Source organism: Tribolium castaneum, chromosome 2 (assembly GCF_031307605.1).
Source record: "Tribolium castaneum strain GA2 chromosome 2, icTriCast1.1, whole genome shotgun sequence".
Lineage (NCBI taxonomy): Eukaryota > Metazoa > Arthropoda > Insecta > Coleoptera > Tenebrionidae > Tribolium > Tribolium castaneum.
This window is the reverse complement of record NC_087395.1, coordinates 6,117,377-6,134,912: the sequence shown is the minus strand read 5'-3', so window position 1 is coordinate 6,134,912 and position 17,536 is coordinate 6,117,377. Positions and strand designations below refer to the sequence as shown.

At 37.4% G+C, this 17,536-nt stretch overlaps 1 long non-coding RNA gene across 1 annotated transcript; it reads right to left on the bottom strand.

Annotated features, from left to right (window-relative positions):
* Positions 1 to 1,104: 1,104 nt before the first annotated feature.
* Positions 1,105 to 4,729, bottom strand: LOC135265373 (uncharacterized). Its single transcript, XR_010333015.1, has 2 exons — positions 4,529 to 4,729; positions 1,105 to 1,304 (listed from the first exon to the last, which is right to left on the bottom strand). It is a non-coding gene; the product is annotated as an uncharacterized LOC135265373 (long non-coding RNA).
* Between the last annotated feature and the right edge of the window lie 12,807 nt (positions 4,730 to 17,536).

Sequence of the window (17,536 nt, the reverse complement as noted above, 5' to 3'; positions counted from 1 at the left end):
GTTTACTGTACCAAGAATTGGCCAAAACTGAGAGCCAGTGCTTTTAGATAACGGTAGGCCATCTACATTAACTGACATATACAGAACGTTATTTTCATTTAAAGATACATTATATTTGATAAATAAGTTTGTTATTGTTTCTGAAATTCCGAAATAAAAAAAATTCCTGGTTCCAGATCACGAATAAGGGTAGTTCTAGGAGTTTTTTATAAGGTCCTGGAATCTTTTGGTGGGTAACTTAACTATGTCGTCCCGCAATATCCTTAATAATTTACCACAGTGACTTTGAGAAATATTATTTTCTACAGCTCATTTCACTAATTTATTTTCAATTTTCTGTTCTTGTCTTTAACACACTCTTGTAACTGAGGATAGCCGAATTCTACATCTTCTAATGGCACACCTTCATTTTTAGTTTCGTTACTTAATGAAGTTGATCTATTTAATTCGTCATCCACAGAACTCAAAACTATTGAAGAATTATCCACATCACTTGCACTTTCAATATGAAAACACTCAAAATTAGAACTGTTAGAAGTTTTAACACTTAAACTTGATTCATTTAACATTTTCATGGTTCTATCAACACTTTTCTTAATAAGTCTTTGCCTTTGTCTAATTTTACTTTTAGGTATTGTTGAAATAAAGATATAAAGAAAAAACAGATAAAGCAAACTCTAAGGAGTAGACAAGACCGCTAAATTTCCCGCCAAGTTCTTAGTAAACGTTCAGGTTATGCATAGACAAATCAAGCGTTGAAAACACCCCGATTTTCAAGGGTAAACAGAAAAGCAGAAAAAATCGTGAAAATACCCCCCATTTTAGAGGTATATTAAAATTAACGTTTTTCAAAGATTTTGCCTTGTTTTTCCATTGAGCCACTTGAGCACAAAAATAAATACGGCTTCACAGTCCTATTTTACAGGGTTAACGACTTTAAAAGAAAAACAGTATTTATTATTAAATTAGGATTATATGCGATTTTTAAAATTTCCATACCAGTTTGATATATTTTTATGATTCAGTGCGAGATATTTCTTTATTTGTTTGATGCAGACTTGGCAAACTAATTGATTTTTCTAATATTGTAAATGAAACTCGGAATTCACCCAAAAACTAATTTATTAGCAAATTAGATTCAACAACGACATTGACACTTCCACCGTGTCCTTCCAACTAACTAGGCGTTGCCCGTACGCGCCTCACGCGTCATCATTTCCCGCCAATTTCACCAGCAGCGCCCCCTTCACTTAACAGTCGGCCACGCTTCCGTGTTCCACGTCCTCGGGGAACCACCGGTGTTTCTAAAACAAGTAATTAACCAATACCACGTATCCGAGCCGTAGTATACATCTACAGCCCGAGTCCCACTTAAGAACTATTTATAAATAACCTGAAAATAATCATAATCGAGTTTCTCACGTTGAGAATGAATCTGAAAATAATCATAATCGTGTTTCTCACGTTGAGAATGAATCTGAAAATAATTATCATCGCTTTTCTCACGTTGAGAATTAATTAAGAACAACAACAATAAGAACACCAACAACAACAATAAGAACACCAACACCAACAAGATCAGTAACCTCAACAATAAGTAGAAGAACAATAACAAGAACAAGAACAAGAACAACAATAACAAATCATTAACTCATGAGTTTCAACGTAAAGCGCTTAAAAACAACATTTGGGCCCAAAATCGTGAGTTCACGTTGAACTTCACTCAGCTTCACAGCGAACTCAGTCATTCGTCACTGACATCGTCCATTGTTTCGTCTCCACTCGTCGTGGCGACAACGTAATGTCTCAATTTGTCCACTGAATGGACACCCTCATATCGTTTTTGGGAACGCGTCGCCCCCGGCATGTCCGTCACGACATACCTATCGTAGTCGAGCACTTTCTGAATTCGGTACGGTCCCGAATATTTAGGTAACAGCTTCCGACTTTTGCCCTCGTTTGAAGCTCGCGTGGTGCGTACCAACACGAGATCACCTGCATTAAATCTCTTTGGGGCACAGCGTCGCTTGTCATAACGCTCTTTTTGCTTCTGCTGTTCCTTTTCGACACGCTGAGCAACGTCTGCTCGTGTCCGTGGCAAATCACCATCATGAACACCCTCTGTCACCACGTTGGTGAGGATTGAGTCATTAGCATGTCGAGGTGTATACCCCAACAACAATTCGTATGGACTTTTGCCCGTAGTCGAATTCGGCGTAGAATTAATACCCCAACTAATTCTACTCACAAAGTCATCCCATTTCTCTTCTTCTCTCGAGCTAGCAGCAAGCTGAGATAAAATCGTACGATTTAATCGCTCCACCTGGCCATTAGCCCGTGGTGTGGCAGTCGCGGTTAGTACTAATTTAACGTTTAAATCGGTACAATGTGTCTTAAACTTTTTGCTAGAAAAACAAGCCCCACGATCGGCTATTATACGTTTAGGTACACCAAACATTCCTGTAAGAGAAGCTAAAAATGATAAAACAGGGCCCACCTTAGTATTAGGCACGGCCCTGAGAAAGACAAATTTAGTAAATGCATCGATAACAGCTAAAAGATAAGAATTATTTGAGTTGCTCTTTACAAATGGTCCCAAATGATCCATGTGCAATGTGTCAAATGGTTGCGAATTCTTAGGTATGGGATTCAAAAATCCTGGCTGCTTTCCTCCGGCTTCCTTATTGTAGAGACACTCCAAGCAGCTAGAAATATACTTGTGAACATACCTCCGCATTGAAGGAAACCAATAAGATTTCGACACAGATGCCAAAGTTTTCTCATTCGATAAATGGCCAATTCCATCGTGGTGTGCTAATAAAATCTGGCGTCTTACCGCTTTTGGTACGACCCATTTTAATCCTGACTCAGTCTGTTTGAATACTCGACCATCCTTTAGTTTGTACTCTTTGTGAATGGCACGCTCTTCAGCGTTCGTCGGTGATTTTTCCAATATTTCCTTCAACAATGCGCATCTCGCATCTTTCATTTGAACAGCTAAAATCCAATCATCATCGTTAACATTAATATGCAAGACTTCCACTGAAGGCTCCGAAGGATCTAATACCGGATTTCTACTTAAAGCGTCAACGTGACTCATTTTACTGCCAGGTCTGTATTCTACAGTAAAGTCGAACTCAGAAGTCAACAACCACCATCTCCCAATTCGTGGAATCAAATCTCTCTTGGTGAGGGTTGTTCGTAAAGCATTACAGTCTGTGATCACCTTGAATTGAAGCCCCAACAAGTATACTCGATAATGTTTGAGAGAACAGACCACCGCTAGCGTTTCTAGCTCGTACGAGTGGTACCTTTGTTCCTCTTTGGTCGTCTGTCGGCTGAAAAACATAACTGGACGCAAAGATCCATCACCTTGTCGTTGCAACAGAATGCCACCAATTCCAACTTTAGAAGCGTCAGTGTGTAACTCCGTTTCAGCTTCCGCGTCGTAAATTGCAAGAACTGGTCTGCTCGTCAAGATGTCTTTTAAAGTCTGAAAAGCCCGCTCTTGTGCTTCTTCCCAAACAAATGCACTGCCTTTCTTTAGGAGACTCGTCAAACTGTTTGCTATTGTTGCGTAATCTTTCACGTACTTTCGAAAGTACCCACACAAACCTAAGAATTGCCTAAGTTTGTGTACGTCTGTTGGTTTGGGAAAAGCTGTCACCGCTTTGATTTTTGTCTCGCCTGGCTTAATGCCTTCCGCACTGATCTCATGCCCTAAATACTCTATTTGACTTCCAAAGAAGCAACATTTACTCAGCTTTAGAGTCAATCCAAATTGTCGAAGCAATTGAAACACCGTTCGTAAATTGTTAAGACCTGTTTCAAAGTCTTTGGAAGGTATCAGAAGATCATCTATGTAACAAAAAGCGGTCTGAAACCGTAGTGGACCCAACACCTTATTCATAGCTCGCTGAAACACTGCCGGAGCGTTGGCTAGACCAAAAGGCATGCGGACAAACTCGTAATGCCCATCAGGCGTAACAAATGCTGTCTTTGGAATCGATTCGGTGGCCATTGGGATCTGATAATACCCACTCGCGAGATCTAGTGTGGTGAAAAACTTTGCACCGTTTAGTTTATCCAAATGTTCGTCTACTCGTGGTAACGGAAAGCGATCTTTGATTGTTTTCGAATTTAATTGCCGATAGTCAACACACATACGGTGTTGCCCATCTTTCTTCCGCACCAACAGTATGGGACTCGAATATGGCGAGTCTGATTCTCGTATGACTCCGCTACCTAACAAGTCATTTACTATGTCTCGAACAATTCTTCTTTCGTGATGCGATAACCGATAAGGACGATAAACTACCGGTTTATCATCAGTCAAAGTTAACTTCATTTCTGCCGCAGTTGTGGCACCTATTTCCGCTACATTTCGTGCAAAACAATCTCGAAATTCGTTAACGAGTCGTAACAATTGCTCGAACTGAGCCGGGTCTAGATTCTTATTGACTTGTGTAAGAAGTTCCCACCGTTGAAAACTCTTTACCTCAACCTTCCCCAGAGAAAACACACTCACCGTCGTAGCTGTCCTTTCCTGCTCGCAAGGCTCAGCTCTCGCAACGATTTGCGCCTTTCGATAGACCAGATCTTGGTGCGATAGATTGCGAACGGTCACTAGGCCTCCATCAGATGTGACACACCGATGAACAACGTGTTCGAACCCTGGTCTCGGACGTTGACACCCTTCAACGTAATAAGCTCCTTTCCACCCATCGTCTTTTGCCTCGATTCGTATGCAACCAATGGATTGAGGAGGGATCACTGTTTCCTCTTCCGCCCAAAGTGCAACTTTTCGTGTCGGAAGTTGGCCTAGAAATGCTTGGATCGATTCGTTGTTTCCGTCAACTACTCTCACAGCTTCCTCATTTGCTATAATCGTATTAGCACCCGCATTCAGGAAGGTCTGTCCCACTATGACAGGCACACGTTGTGCACTGTCTTCGACAATCAAAGCTTTTACGTTTGCCTTGACAAGATCCACTTCTAGCTCTACTTCGACTTCCCCATGCACTTTGGTGATTCCCTGGCCATAACCACGAATCAAATGTAAACTTGGCTGCCACATCAGTCCCAATTCTCTAGCAACACTTTGCTTGACAAGGACCGGTTCAGCTCCTGAGTCAATGTAAGCTCGCGTCGGCTTACCATTGACCTTAATGTCTATGTAATAATTCTTATTATTACTTGCGTCAGCTACACTTGTCGTTAGTGCCTGCTTAGACATGTTTTCTTTTACTACGTTACCACGTCGGCACTCAGCATCCACATGTCCAATGCGGCCACATTTCTTACACTCAATTCTTGGTTTCGGGCACTTTGTCGCAACATGTCCTCGATTACGACAATTGTAACACCGAACTGACGAATACAGTTTTTGTGCTTCGACTCGACTTGGAAGGAACCTCCTCCTTTCCCGAGGCACCTGCTTTGCGAGCGTATCCCGCTTGTCACCTTCGGATCTCAGAGTCGACAAATACTCAGCGTACAAGCTTTCGGGTGTAACGTAACGCCCTGCTCTAGCCCCATTTCTGAGAGTCACGTCAGTGATTCCATCAATAAGACAGGAGACTGCATTCGTTCCTGTTATGTCACAAGCCTGCAACAGATTTAATTTCCCAAAATAATATTGTGCCCAGGTTTCACCATCTTCCTTCACCCTATTCACTAGCTTACGAAGTGTGGAAGCATAATCGTGGTGATCGGGGAAGGTGGTTTGTAACAAACGTTTCCATTCATCCCAGCTCCGGTCGTATGCTGAGGGATCGAGATTGTCGTACCACTCCTTGGCCAACCCCTTGAGTCGACTTATCATGCCGTAAATCGTTGTACGTTCGTCCCAACCGTTCACGAGAGCCAACTGGTCAATTTTATGCAACCACTTAGTGGTACTAAAATTGGGGTTTCCTGGAGCGAATTCAGGAATCAGGTCACTTTTAATGCCAACTTGTCCTGATGTGTGCTCAAAATTGCGGTTTAGCAAACGTCGATTCAAGTTTTCCACAAGTTGCTCAAGTCTCGCGATTCTAGCGGACTCGGCCGAAACTGGGGGTGAATTTACTGTAGTGGAGACCCCAGGCGTGGACCTTTTGGGCCGTGGCTCATCGTCACTTGAGTCCGAGTCGTCCGAGTCCACATTTCCTCGATACCTGTGACGCCCCATTGCGAAAATCTCATTAGAAAACTTTTCGCGCCTTTTGAGCCACACCCAAATGAAAATTGACAGCGTGTGGTTGCGTAACTCCTAGAACTCGTCAGAAATCAGAAAAACCAGATAAATTCGGCTAGCACCCGATTGATTTGTTCGATTTCAAGTCGTAAAACACAATTTTGTTACGAATGAAACGGTACAGATTCCCAAAAATTCAATTTTTGGCCCTTGCCTTGGCGACCCACAAATTCCTCACAAAATCACCACAATTCACCACTCTCTATCGGAAACGATTATTTGAGCAACATCCCACCGCTGCTCTGTAAATGAAACTCGGAATTCACCCAAAAACTAATTTATTAGCAAATTAGATTCAACAACGACATTGACACTTCCACCGTGTCCTTCCAACTAACTAGGCGTTGCCCGTACGCGCCTCACGCGTCATCATTTCCCGCCAATTTCACCAGCAGCGCCCCCTTCACTTAACAATATGTGTAACTTTTTAACTCAGATTATCATGCTTAGTTTCTTAGTCATTTTTTACTTTCTACGCATTTTTTTTCCAAGAAAAATCCGTATTTCTACCAAAACATCAAAAACAACGTTGAATTTGACTTTTTACCCTGATTTTTAACCCTAACTTCTAACTCAGATTTTCCAAAAAACATAATTTTTTTAGGAAAATGAGTCGGTTTTCAAGTTTTAGTCGTTGAAGTTTATTGAGTTTGAAAAACAGCCCATTGAAGTCTGTTCAAAAACACAAAAAATTCAGAAAATAACCTGATTTTAGACCCATTTTATCTATTGAAACATCAATTTTTTATGCACACTACCCTAATTTTTATAGCCTTTTTATATTATAATATTAATATTATAATGTTTAAACGGCCACGCCAAGTACAAGTGATATATAAAATACAAAGATAAATTGATATATAAAATACAAACAAAGATAGGTACAATACAGTTAACATAAAATAAAGTGTTAATTATTAAAAGAGCTAAGTTCACTATGTTCAATTACAGTTTTTAAATCTTTTAGAAATCTATTTTTAGGTAAACCTATAAAATCTAAATTACCAGAAAGTACGTTGCATGTTTTAGATAGCCTAGAAGATACAGAATTTTTCCCATAATTGGTACGGTGGTAAGGCACTACAAGCATTCTAGGCTCTCTAACGTTACAAACGGGTATATTGATTGAAAATAGCGAAAGAATAGGATTACAATTTACATTACCAGACAATATACGATATACGAACGACGCGTCATAAAATATTCTACGAGAAGATAGTAAGGATAGTCCTAAATAACTTAAAATGTTTATGTAATTATTTTTGTCATAAAATATGTTAAATTTGTAACATACAAATTTAACAAATTTTTTCTGAACATTTTCAATTTGATTAATATGAACATTATAACAAGGTTGCCAAATAATTGTGCAGTATTCCAAAATAGGACGAACATAACAATTATATAATAATATTACAACACGCAAACTTGAAAAATCAGAGCACTGTCTTTTTATAAATCCTAATGTTTTGTTTGCTTTCGACAAAATGTGGTTAACGTGATAGTCAAAACTTAACTGGCTGTCTACAATAACTCCTAAATCGCGAATATGAGTGACACATTCAAGTAGATTGCCTGATATAAAATAAGATGGTAAATTGTAATATAATTTTCTAGAAAATCTTAGTGATTTACATTTATTTATGTTCAGTTCTAAAAAAATTTTTTTACACCACATACAAAAACTATTTAAATCACGTTGTAATATATCACAGTCGTTTGGATTTATAATAACTTTAAAAATCTTTACATCGTCGGCAAAAAGAAGGATTTCAGAGCTTTCGATCGCTGTTTTGACATCATTTATATATAGAGAAAAAAGAATAGGGCCTAGATGTGACCCCTGTGGCACACCTGTGGATGGGTGAATTGCGCGAGACTTAGCACCATTTATAGTTACATACTGTACACGATTAGATAAAAAAGAATAAATCCAACTAAGGACTGGATCCCCAAAACCTAAATTATCTAATTTTGATATTAATAACTCAATGGAAATGCGATCAAAAGCTTTTGACATATCAATATATATACAATCAATTTGGAATCCATTTTCAAGATTTGACGTTATATATTCAGTAAACAGAAAAAGATTGGTCATCGTAGAGCGACCCTTGAAAAAACCATGTTGTTCTTCAATAACAGATTGTTTTACAGAAAATGATATAATGTCAGCCACAATGGAGTCAAAAACTTTTGATATATACGATGGGGTACATATCGGTCTATAGTTGGAAATATTTACACGACTACCATTTTTAAAGACAGGTCTGATATATGAGATTTTCCAAATATCCGGAAATTGAGACTGATCAAGAGATTTATTGAACAGCATTTGTAATGGCAATGTTAATTCATAAGCACAATTTTTTAAAAACATTTGAGATATACCATCAGGGCCGGTTGTATAGTTGTCATCTAGATGTATCAATTTCGAAAAAATAACATCAGCAGAAATTTCAACGCTATTTAAAAATACAGCATTTTGATCATTTTTAGAAAAATTTAAATCTGATAACTTTGGTTGATCAAGATAAACAGATTCAAAATGATGGGCAAAAAGGTTTACAATACCATTAGGAGAATCACATGAATTTTCATTTAGCGACATTTTTTTAGGATAACCCTGTGCAGTATTTTTAGATTTAACATATGACCAAAATGCTCTACTGTTAGTTATAATATTTTGTTCTACCTGATCAAGGAATTGTTTTTTACAGTTCTTTGTGGCATTTTTACATTTATCTCTCAGTATACAAAATTGTTCATAATCACTTAACAGACCACTACGCTTATATTTTTTGTGAGCAATTTTCTTCTTTACAGTTAAAGATCTTGTTGATTTGTTAATCCAGGAAGGAAAATTTTTAGACGCATTTTTACATTTGATCGTAATAAAGTTATCTAGGATATAATAAATGTGAGAATAAAAATATTCTACAGAGTTATTAATATCAACAAAATTATCTAAAACAGACCAATCAATAGAAGATAAATAACTTTTAATAACGTCATATGGTGCATTCTTATAATCTAAATAAAAAATATCAATTTCTGGTTGAATATCAGGTACAATAATATCACAGACATTAACACATAAAGGAGGATGATGTTTATCAATAGCAAGAATGGGTTCAACATTACTTACTAAAAGCCTATTATTACAAAATGTCAAATCCAAAAAAGTACCATTATCGTTTGCAATATTATTATATTGAAAAAGACCGAAGTATGCAAAATTGTCACATATGATTTCCTCTGCAGCAGAAAATACATTGTTGGGCACTAAGTAATCACAGTCAGTATCAACTAACCAACTAACACCTGGTAAATTATAGTCACCAAGTACACATATTACGGCATTCGGATAGTTTGTAGACATAAGAGCCAGGGAGTCTAAATGATTTGAATATTCCACAAAATTTGCGTTAGGTGGAATATAAGTTGCACCAATAATAAGCTGACTAGAATTCACATAAACGGAAACCCACAATTCTTCTCTCATTGTTGCATCACACTGTACTTGATTGGAGGGAAAGTTTTTCTCCACAGCAATTAGCACTCCACCACCTCTTAATTTAATTTAATTAAAAATGTGAGCCAGATTTTTATGCCAAAAATAAGCAAAACTACCCTGTTTTTCAATTGCCCACTTCAGCACATATGAATACGGTTTTGTCAAAATAAATTCAACCTTGAAAAACACTTAAAATTCATGAAAATTATTTTTTATTATATACTTAAAGTAGATAACGAATGGGGGGACAACACAACACAACCTTGACCTTGAGTTTGACCCCGCCCATTTTCCCTCTCTTTCTTTCAAGGCCACTCGTTCTCTCTCTCTCTCTCTTACTTTTTCAAGGTCAACCCCTCCCACTTCCCCCCACCACTTCAAGGCCAAGGTATTTTGGACCTTGATGTTTTCAAGGTCAAGGCCATTCATGTTACTCCCCACTTTTGCAAGGCCAACAACTTCCCTCTTTATTTATCATTCAAGGTCACTGCAGCTAATATATATAAAATTCAATACAAATTCAAAAACAGTATCTAATAAGTATTTCTCAATATTAAAGTAGTAAAAAAATGTGGTATCGTTTTACTTGTGAAGGTGTCATAATAGTGGAAGAAACGTGTTTCCACAACCAGTTAGGACACATATCTTTGGAAGGTGGTTGGGAACGTTTCTTTAATAGAGTGGTTGTGTGTGAGCAGTGCAGCACTAAGGACATTTCTATTATTAATCCAGATGGGTGGAATAATTCTTTAAGTATTGACATTACGTGTAATGAAGAAGAATTTAAAGAGTTACTTAGAAAATATGGTTTCCTTTGTCATAAGTGTAAAACTCCGTGTTACACAGCTAGCCAAGTGGATCCGGAAAATGCCCAAAAAATTATAGCTATATACCACTAACTTAAATCAGCATAATGGAAGTTGACAATGGTATGTAATATGAGATTGTATGTACTTGTAGAAATTAAGTTTTAAATGTTTTCAGATCCTTACTGCTACATGCTCTTTTGCCTGTCTCCAAAGGACTGTAGTAAAAGAAAATTCTTTTGTTTAAAATGTGTGAAGATTATGGCAGTGAGATTTCACATTTGTCATCTACATGTGACTTCAGTGTTAAACTACAAGTGTTTTTAGTGTAATACAGTAATAGGACAGAATTCTCAGTTGTGTGGAAATAATTTAATAAACAAAATGACTGTTAAAATATGGTATTTTAGTAGAGAGCGACAAATGATGTTTTATGATTCTGATGACTATGATTCTGACGACTCATCAAGTAGCTGTGATAGTGGTATAGAATGTTAGTTAGTTAATAAGAGTAGAAATTAAATATAAACAACTTGTAACCTTAGATTAAATTAGTATCTAGATTGTTCTTTTGCTGTATGGATAAAAGTAAATAAATAAAGTTATATAATAAACAGACTTGTGATTCTCAACATTGTATTGATTCAACTCTGACAAAGAGAGGTTGGGGTCTAATAAATAAATTAATAAATAAATTACCCATTGAATTACATATACCGGGTTATCAGTTTTGTGGTCCTGGAACCAAATTACAAGAACGAATTGCACTTGGACATAGTGGTAGAAATAAATTAGATCAGGCTTGTAAAGAACACGATATATCGTACGCCAACGAAACTAATTTGCAAAAACGACACGAAGCAGATAAGTTATTATTAAGTAAAGCAGTTGAACGTTTAAAAGCAAAAGACGCATCGTTTGGGGAAAAAGCAGCTGCATTAGCAATTGCTGGTATAATGAAAGGCAAAGTAAAATTCGGAATGGGAGCTAAAAGTAAAAAGGGTAAAAAAAAGAAGACAAAAAAACAACGAGTTCTAGTTGCTCCTAAATATGGTGGTTTTTTACCATTCCTATTACCACTATTAGGTGCTCTAGGCGCTTTAGGAGGAGGAGCTGCAGGGATAGCGACTGCTGTAAATAAAGCTTCGGTAGATAAAAAAATGTTGGAGGAAACTATGCGGCATAATAAAGCAATGGAAATGAGTAGCGGTAAAGGTGTAGGAAAAACTAAAGGGAAAGGTCTTTACATTGATCCATATAAATGATATCAGAAAAAAAACTCCCAGAAAAATTATCACGTCACGCCCTCACTAATATTGAAATAATAAAGTTTGCTCGACTATTACAAATTCCAAATTTTAGAGGTGTATATATGCGTAATAAATTACCGAAACTTATACATAAAAATAAAACAGGAATTATAAATTTAGATGAAGAAAAAAATAGTGGAACTCATTGGACAGCATATGTAAAAAATAAAAATAATATATTATACTTTGATAGTATGGGCAATTTAAAACCTCCAACAGAGATTATCAATTATTTCAAAAGTGATAATGATGGTAATAACATTACATACAATTATGATGGATATCAGAAAATGGGTTCATATAATTGTGGACAATTATGTTTAAAGTTTTTATATAGACACACATGCAAATTATAAGTTTAGTCGAATCAAAGATGCTGTTTGTATTAACAGGAAAATCAGCGATACTAAGTGCTGACTTTAATCCACCGATTGATGTTAGTGATGGTGTCTATGAACTGGGTGTTACAAATTTTGAAGTCTACAACAGTATACCGAATATTGATGAAGAAAATAATAAATTCTTTTTCGGGGATGTCGAATTTAAAATACCGACCGGTTGTTATCAATTAACCGATATAAACAACTATTTACAACATGTAATTGAAAAACAATTCCGTAATGACCTCTTATCTATTACTGCAAACAATAATACATTACATACACATATCAAAGCAACAAAAGATGTTGACTTTACCAAACCAAATACTATCGGACCAGTGTTGGGATTTAATAGTCAAATAGTTCCGAAAAATGTTGGAAAAGATTCGGACAATATTGCAGACATAATGAAACTTAATTCGATTATGATTGAATGTAATATTACAATTTGAAGTTTTAAAAATGGAGAACCTGTACACATAATTTATCAATTTTTTCCAAACGTTCCACCTGGATTTAAAATAGTACAGTCACCAGATCATGTGATTTACCTACCCATTAGTGTTAAAACTATCAGAAATATTACACTTAAAATAATAGATCAAGATGAAAAGTTGGTCAATTTTCAACAAGAGACTGTAACAGTTGGATTACATTTGCAGAAGAAAGAAGAAAATGGGTATTAGTTTTAGAACTGACTCATATAAAAAGCAACAAAAGTGTAGAAAAACAGTTAGTACGAAACGAACCGTGAAACAATTAAGTAATAAAAATAAACTGTTTCTAAAATCATTAGGATTTGAATTATACACATAAAAAATGTTCGATATTGAGAAGGGTATTGAGTGGGATGAAGGTGTGGTAGGTTACAAATTTCAAAGTCATGAGGCATATACAGCCAGATATGAAAACACGGATGAAATTCGAATTCCTTTACAAGAAGATTTGTGTACACTACCATGTGATAGTTTAATTTTAATTGAGGGACAATTGGTTAAAACCGACGCTACAACCAATAAAACTGTACCAGCAACAAAAACCAAGTTTGTAAATAATGGTGTCGCTTTTTTGTTTAGTGAAATACGGTATGAAGTAAGTGGAGTAACTGTAGATACAAACACAAAGCCAGGTATTACAACAACTATGAAAAATCTGGCATCATTAAATCAAAGTGAAAGTCTGAAATTAACAATGTCTGGTTGGGATCTAAATGAAGAAGCCACTAAACCTATAGATGGATATTTTCAAGCATGTATCCCATTAAATCGACTATTAGGATTTGTTGTGGTGGTGGTCGAGCAGTGGTAGGTAGTATTGAAACACGGTTGATAATACGGTTAATATATTAATGGAACGGGCAGGAAAGAATTGGAAACAATAACCGAGAGTTGCGAGTCTATACGTCGGCGACTGCACATCAACTCTTACTCTCTCTCGAGGATCCTTCATCTTCATCTGAAGCCGAACATGCGCACTAACAACAAGCACTCGCAGGGCACAAATTCGCGTCTGAATACAATGTAATTCCCAACACTCCCCCGTATTCTGCCGGAATTTGTTACAATTTTTTTTAAACAACTTACGTTAATTAGAGTACATCAGAACAAAATACAAGAAGCAAACAAACAAAAATTACACAGTGGGACTAATGAACAACATTCCCAAATTCAAAACAAAAACATTAAATTTCGCATAACATAATGCTTTAGTAAACACATCGGCGACTTGTTCAGTCGATGGTACATATTTCAAGACAATATCTCCATTTTCATATTTCTCACGTACAAAGTGATATCGGACATCGATATGCTTAGTGCGTTTATGAAACATTGGATTTTTAACAAGCTTAATCGCTGATTGGTTGTCAACGCACAAAGCGACACCACCGCACTTTTCACCCACTTCACTTAAGAGGCCACTTATCCACACTGCTTCCTTGGTAGCTTCCGAAGCTGCCACGTACTCGGCCTCCGTTGTAGATAGGGAGATGCACCTTTGACGACGGCTACACCAGGTGATGGCGCCGTCTCCCAGTTTGAAAACGAAGCCGCTTGTCGACTTCCTGGAATCGATGTCGTTCGCATAATCGGCATCCGAGTATCCGATGAGTTTACCGGAGTTGTTGTAGAGGATTCCCAGCTCCTTAGTCCCTTTTAAATATTTGAAGATCCGTTTCACGGCGTTTACGTGAGCGATTGTTGGATTGTTTTGGTAACGACTCACTACATTTACCGCGTACATAATATCGGGACGCGCGGAAATTGCGGCGAACATTAAACATCCAATTGCTTCTCGGTAAGGAAATAGCACGTCATTGTTCTTGGGTTCGTTTGGATCGGATTGCGACAATATCGCGTTTGGATCAGCTGGTGTATTACATGTTCTCGCATCGTTCATATTAAAACGGTCAATAATACGATCGATAAAGTTCGATAAATGTATGAAGATCGAATTCTTACGAACTTTAGGATCACTCTGTCTTTTAATTTCCAGTCCCACAAAATATTCTGGTTCACAAATGGTCACTTCGAACGCACTTTTTAATTTGTTGCCCATTTTGTGTAGAGTGTCCATGTCCTTTGCCAAAATTAGACCATCATCTACATACAGTAGAAGGATCATTAATTGTTCGTTGAATTTTCCTGTGTAAACACATTTATCACTTTCACATTGTTTAAGTCCGAAAAGTTCGAGGAACTCGTTGAATTTCCTGTTCCAGCAGCGAGGTGATTGCTTAAGTCCGTACAATGACTTTTTTAATTTTAACACAGAATTAGGTGGCACAGATAACCCGGGAGGAGGTTGCATGTAAATGTTTTCTTCTAGTTCTCCGTGAAGGAATGCTGTTTTGACGTCGAACTGTATCATCTGATAATTTTCTCTTGCGGCGACGGCCAAAAGAATTCTTATCGTGTCGTATCGAGTTGTCGGTGCATACGTTTCGTTATAATCTACGCCTTCGGTCTGGGCAAAACCTTTTGCACATAATCGTGCCTTATAACGAATATTTTTATTATTGGGGGATCTTTTAATTTTGAACACCCACTTAGATCCAATTGCCTTTTTATCAACTGGTAGGTTGACAAGATTCCAAGTATCGTTCTTCTTCAAAGCGTCCAGTTCCTCCTGTATTGCATTTCTCCACTCTTCGGATTCGCTACTGGTGATTGCTTCGTCATATGTATTTGGGGTATCGCCCTCAACTATGTTTATCACATAATCATCAAGATTGTTTGGTGTTTTTAAAATTTCACGTGGTCTCAGATTATACCCTCTTCGATCTTCAGTTTCTGGTACGGGTTCTTCCTCGGGTTCTTTAGTTTGATCGTTTTGGTTATTATGCTCTAAATTTCTTTCATCGTCGTGAATTTCATCCGTGATTACAATCTTATTTGCTCTGGGTAAAGTCAGTTCATTATCTTCGCCGAATGTTACATTTCTAGCGATTTTAATCTTTCGAGTTGCTCGATCAAACAGTCTGTAATTTGTCGAGTCATTATCATACCCTACAAGGATCAGTTTCTTGCTTTTCGGCTCTAATTTCTTTCTTAAGTTATCAGGTACGTGCATGTACGCGTCAGAACCAAAGATTCTTATGTGTTTTAGATCAGGTGTCTTGTTTGTCCAAAGTTCGTATGGCGTCACTTCTTGGTTGATCGAATTTGTCGTTCGATTCAAAATATATGCCGCCGTGTTTACGGCTTCCGCCCACAAATATAATGGTAAATTCTTCGTAAAGATCATAGATCGGGCGCTTTCAACTAGAGTCCGATTTTCGCGTTCAGCTTTTCCGTTTTGTTCGTGACAATATGGGGCGCAGGTTTCGAGAATTATGCCTCTATCTTTTAAGAACTTATGAAATTCCTGATTCACGTATTCCCCGCCATTGTCCGCACGCAAGGTTTTAATTGGGTGACCAAATTTATTTTTGCACATATAATAGAACTGTTTGAAACAATCGAGAGCATCTGATTTATGTTTTACGAAATAAACGGTTCTAAAATTCGTCGAATCGTCTTTGAAAAGTATAAAGAATCGACATCCGCCGACGGAATCTACTGACATTGGACCACACACGTCTGTGTGAATTAATTCACCGGCTTTGTAATTTCTTTTCTCGATTTTATGGTATGGCATTTTGTGTTGCTTACCATACCGACAACCCTCGCAAATTTGATTGACCTCGTCATCAGTTGTTCCATGTGCGTCGATTAAGCCTCTCTTCGCCATCTCCTGGATTGTTTTCATATTGATGTGTCCTAAGCGCTGATGCCAAGTTTGTAGACTTCTTGTCGCTGTCAAATTAACCTCGCTTGTTTTTGTTGTACAACGTATCAGTAATTTATAAATATTATTTGACTGCCGAACTGCACAGGCTTTTACGACACCATCACAAACTATTTTGGCTTTGTTATTCTCTTTTGTAATTGTCATTCCCTTTTTCGTAATTTGACCCTCCGAGAAGAGGTTTCTCTTTAGATTTGGAATATACCAAACATCTGTCATTTTGTTTTTAATCCATTCGTTTTCTAGCCAGCATTCGATTTCAATCGTACCCTTTCCTTTTACTTTTAGTTCGCTGCCATTGCCAAGTTTCACACTGAACTCATCGACCTCTTGTATTGTTGAAAACATGTCGCGTCGTGACGTCATATGCGCCGAGGCGCCGCTGTCCAGGATCCATGCTTCATCTTCTTGGATTTTGGTAGCAATTTCGTTGACATCTTCGATTAAGAATGCTCCACTGTGACCTTGAGTCACATGGGTTTTTCGTGGGGCACGACACTCTCTTGAAATATGCCCTTTTTTATTACAATTGTAGCACGTAATGCGTGGTTTTCCTCTTATCGTTTTCTTGTTTGGTACGACACGTGTAGTGGTGACCAACGCGTTTTCTGTTGTTTCCACAGTTGTTAAATTACGCTCTTCGTCGATGAGTCTTGATGTCAGGTTGCTAAGTGTTTGTTTGTCTTCCGCTAAAGACAACCATGCCTGTCTAAAATTGCGGTATTTCGCCGGCAGCGTACCAAGAATTTTTGTAATTATGGCCACTTCGCTTATATTGTCGCCAGATTCTCTTATTCGTCTTGCCAGATTCTCGACTTTTGAAATGTGTTGTGCAATGGAATCATTTAAACACATTTTGTACTGATGAAACTCCTCGTGTATAAGCATCTTGTTTGTCTCCGTCTTTATATCGTAGATCGCATCCAACTTGTCGAGAATTTCTTTAGCCGTATCGCAGCTTTCTATCATCGTTATTTGAGACAATTCCATCGTAGATG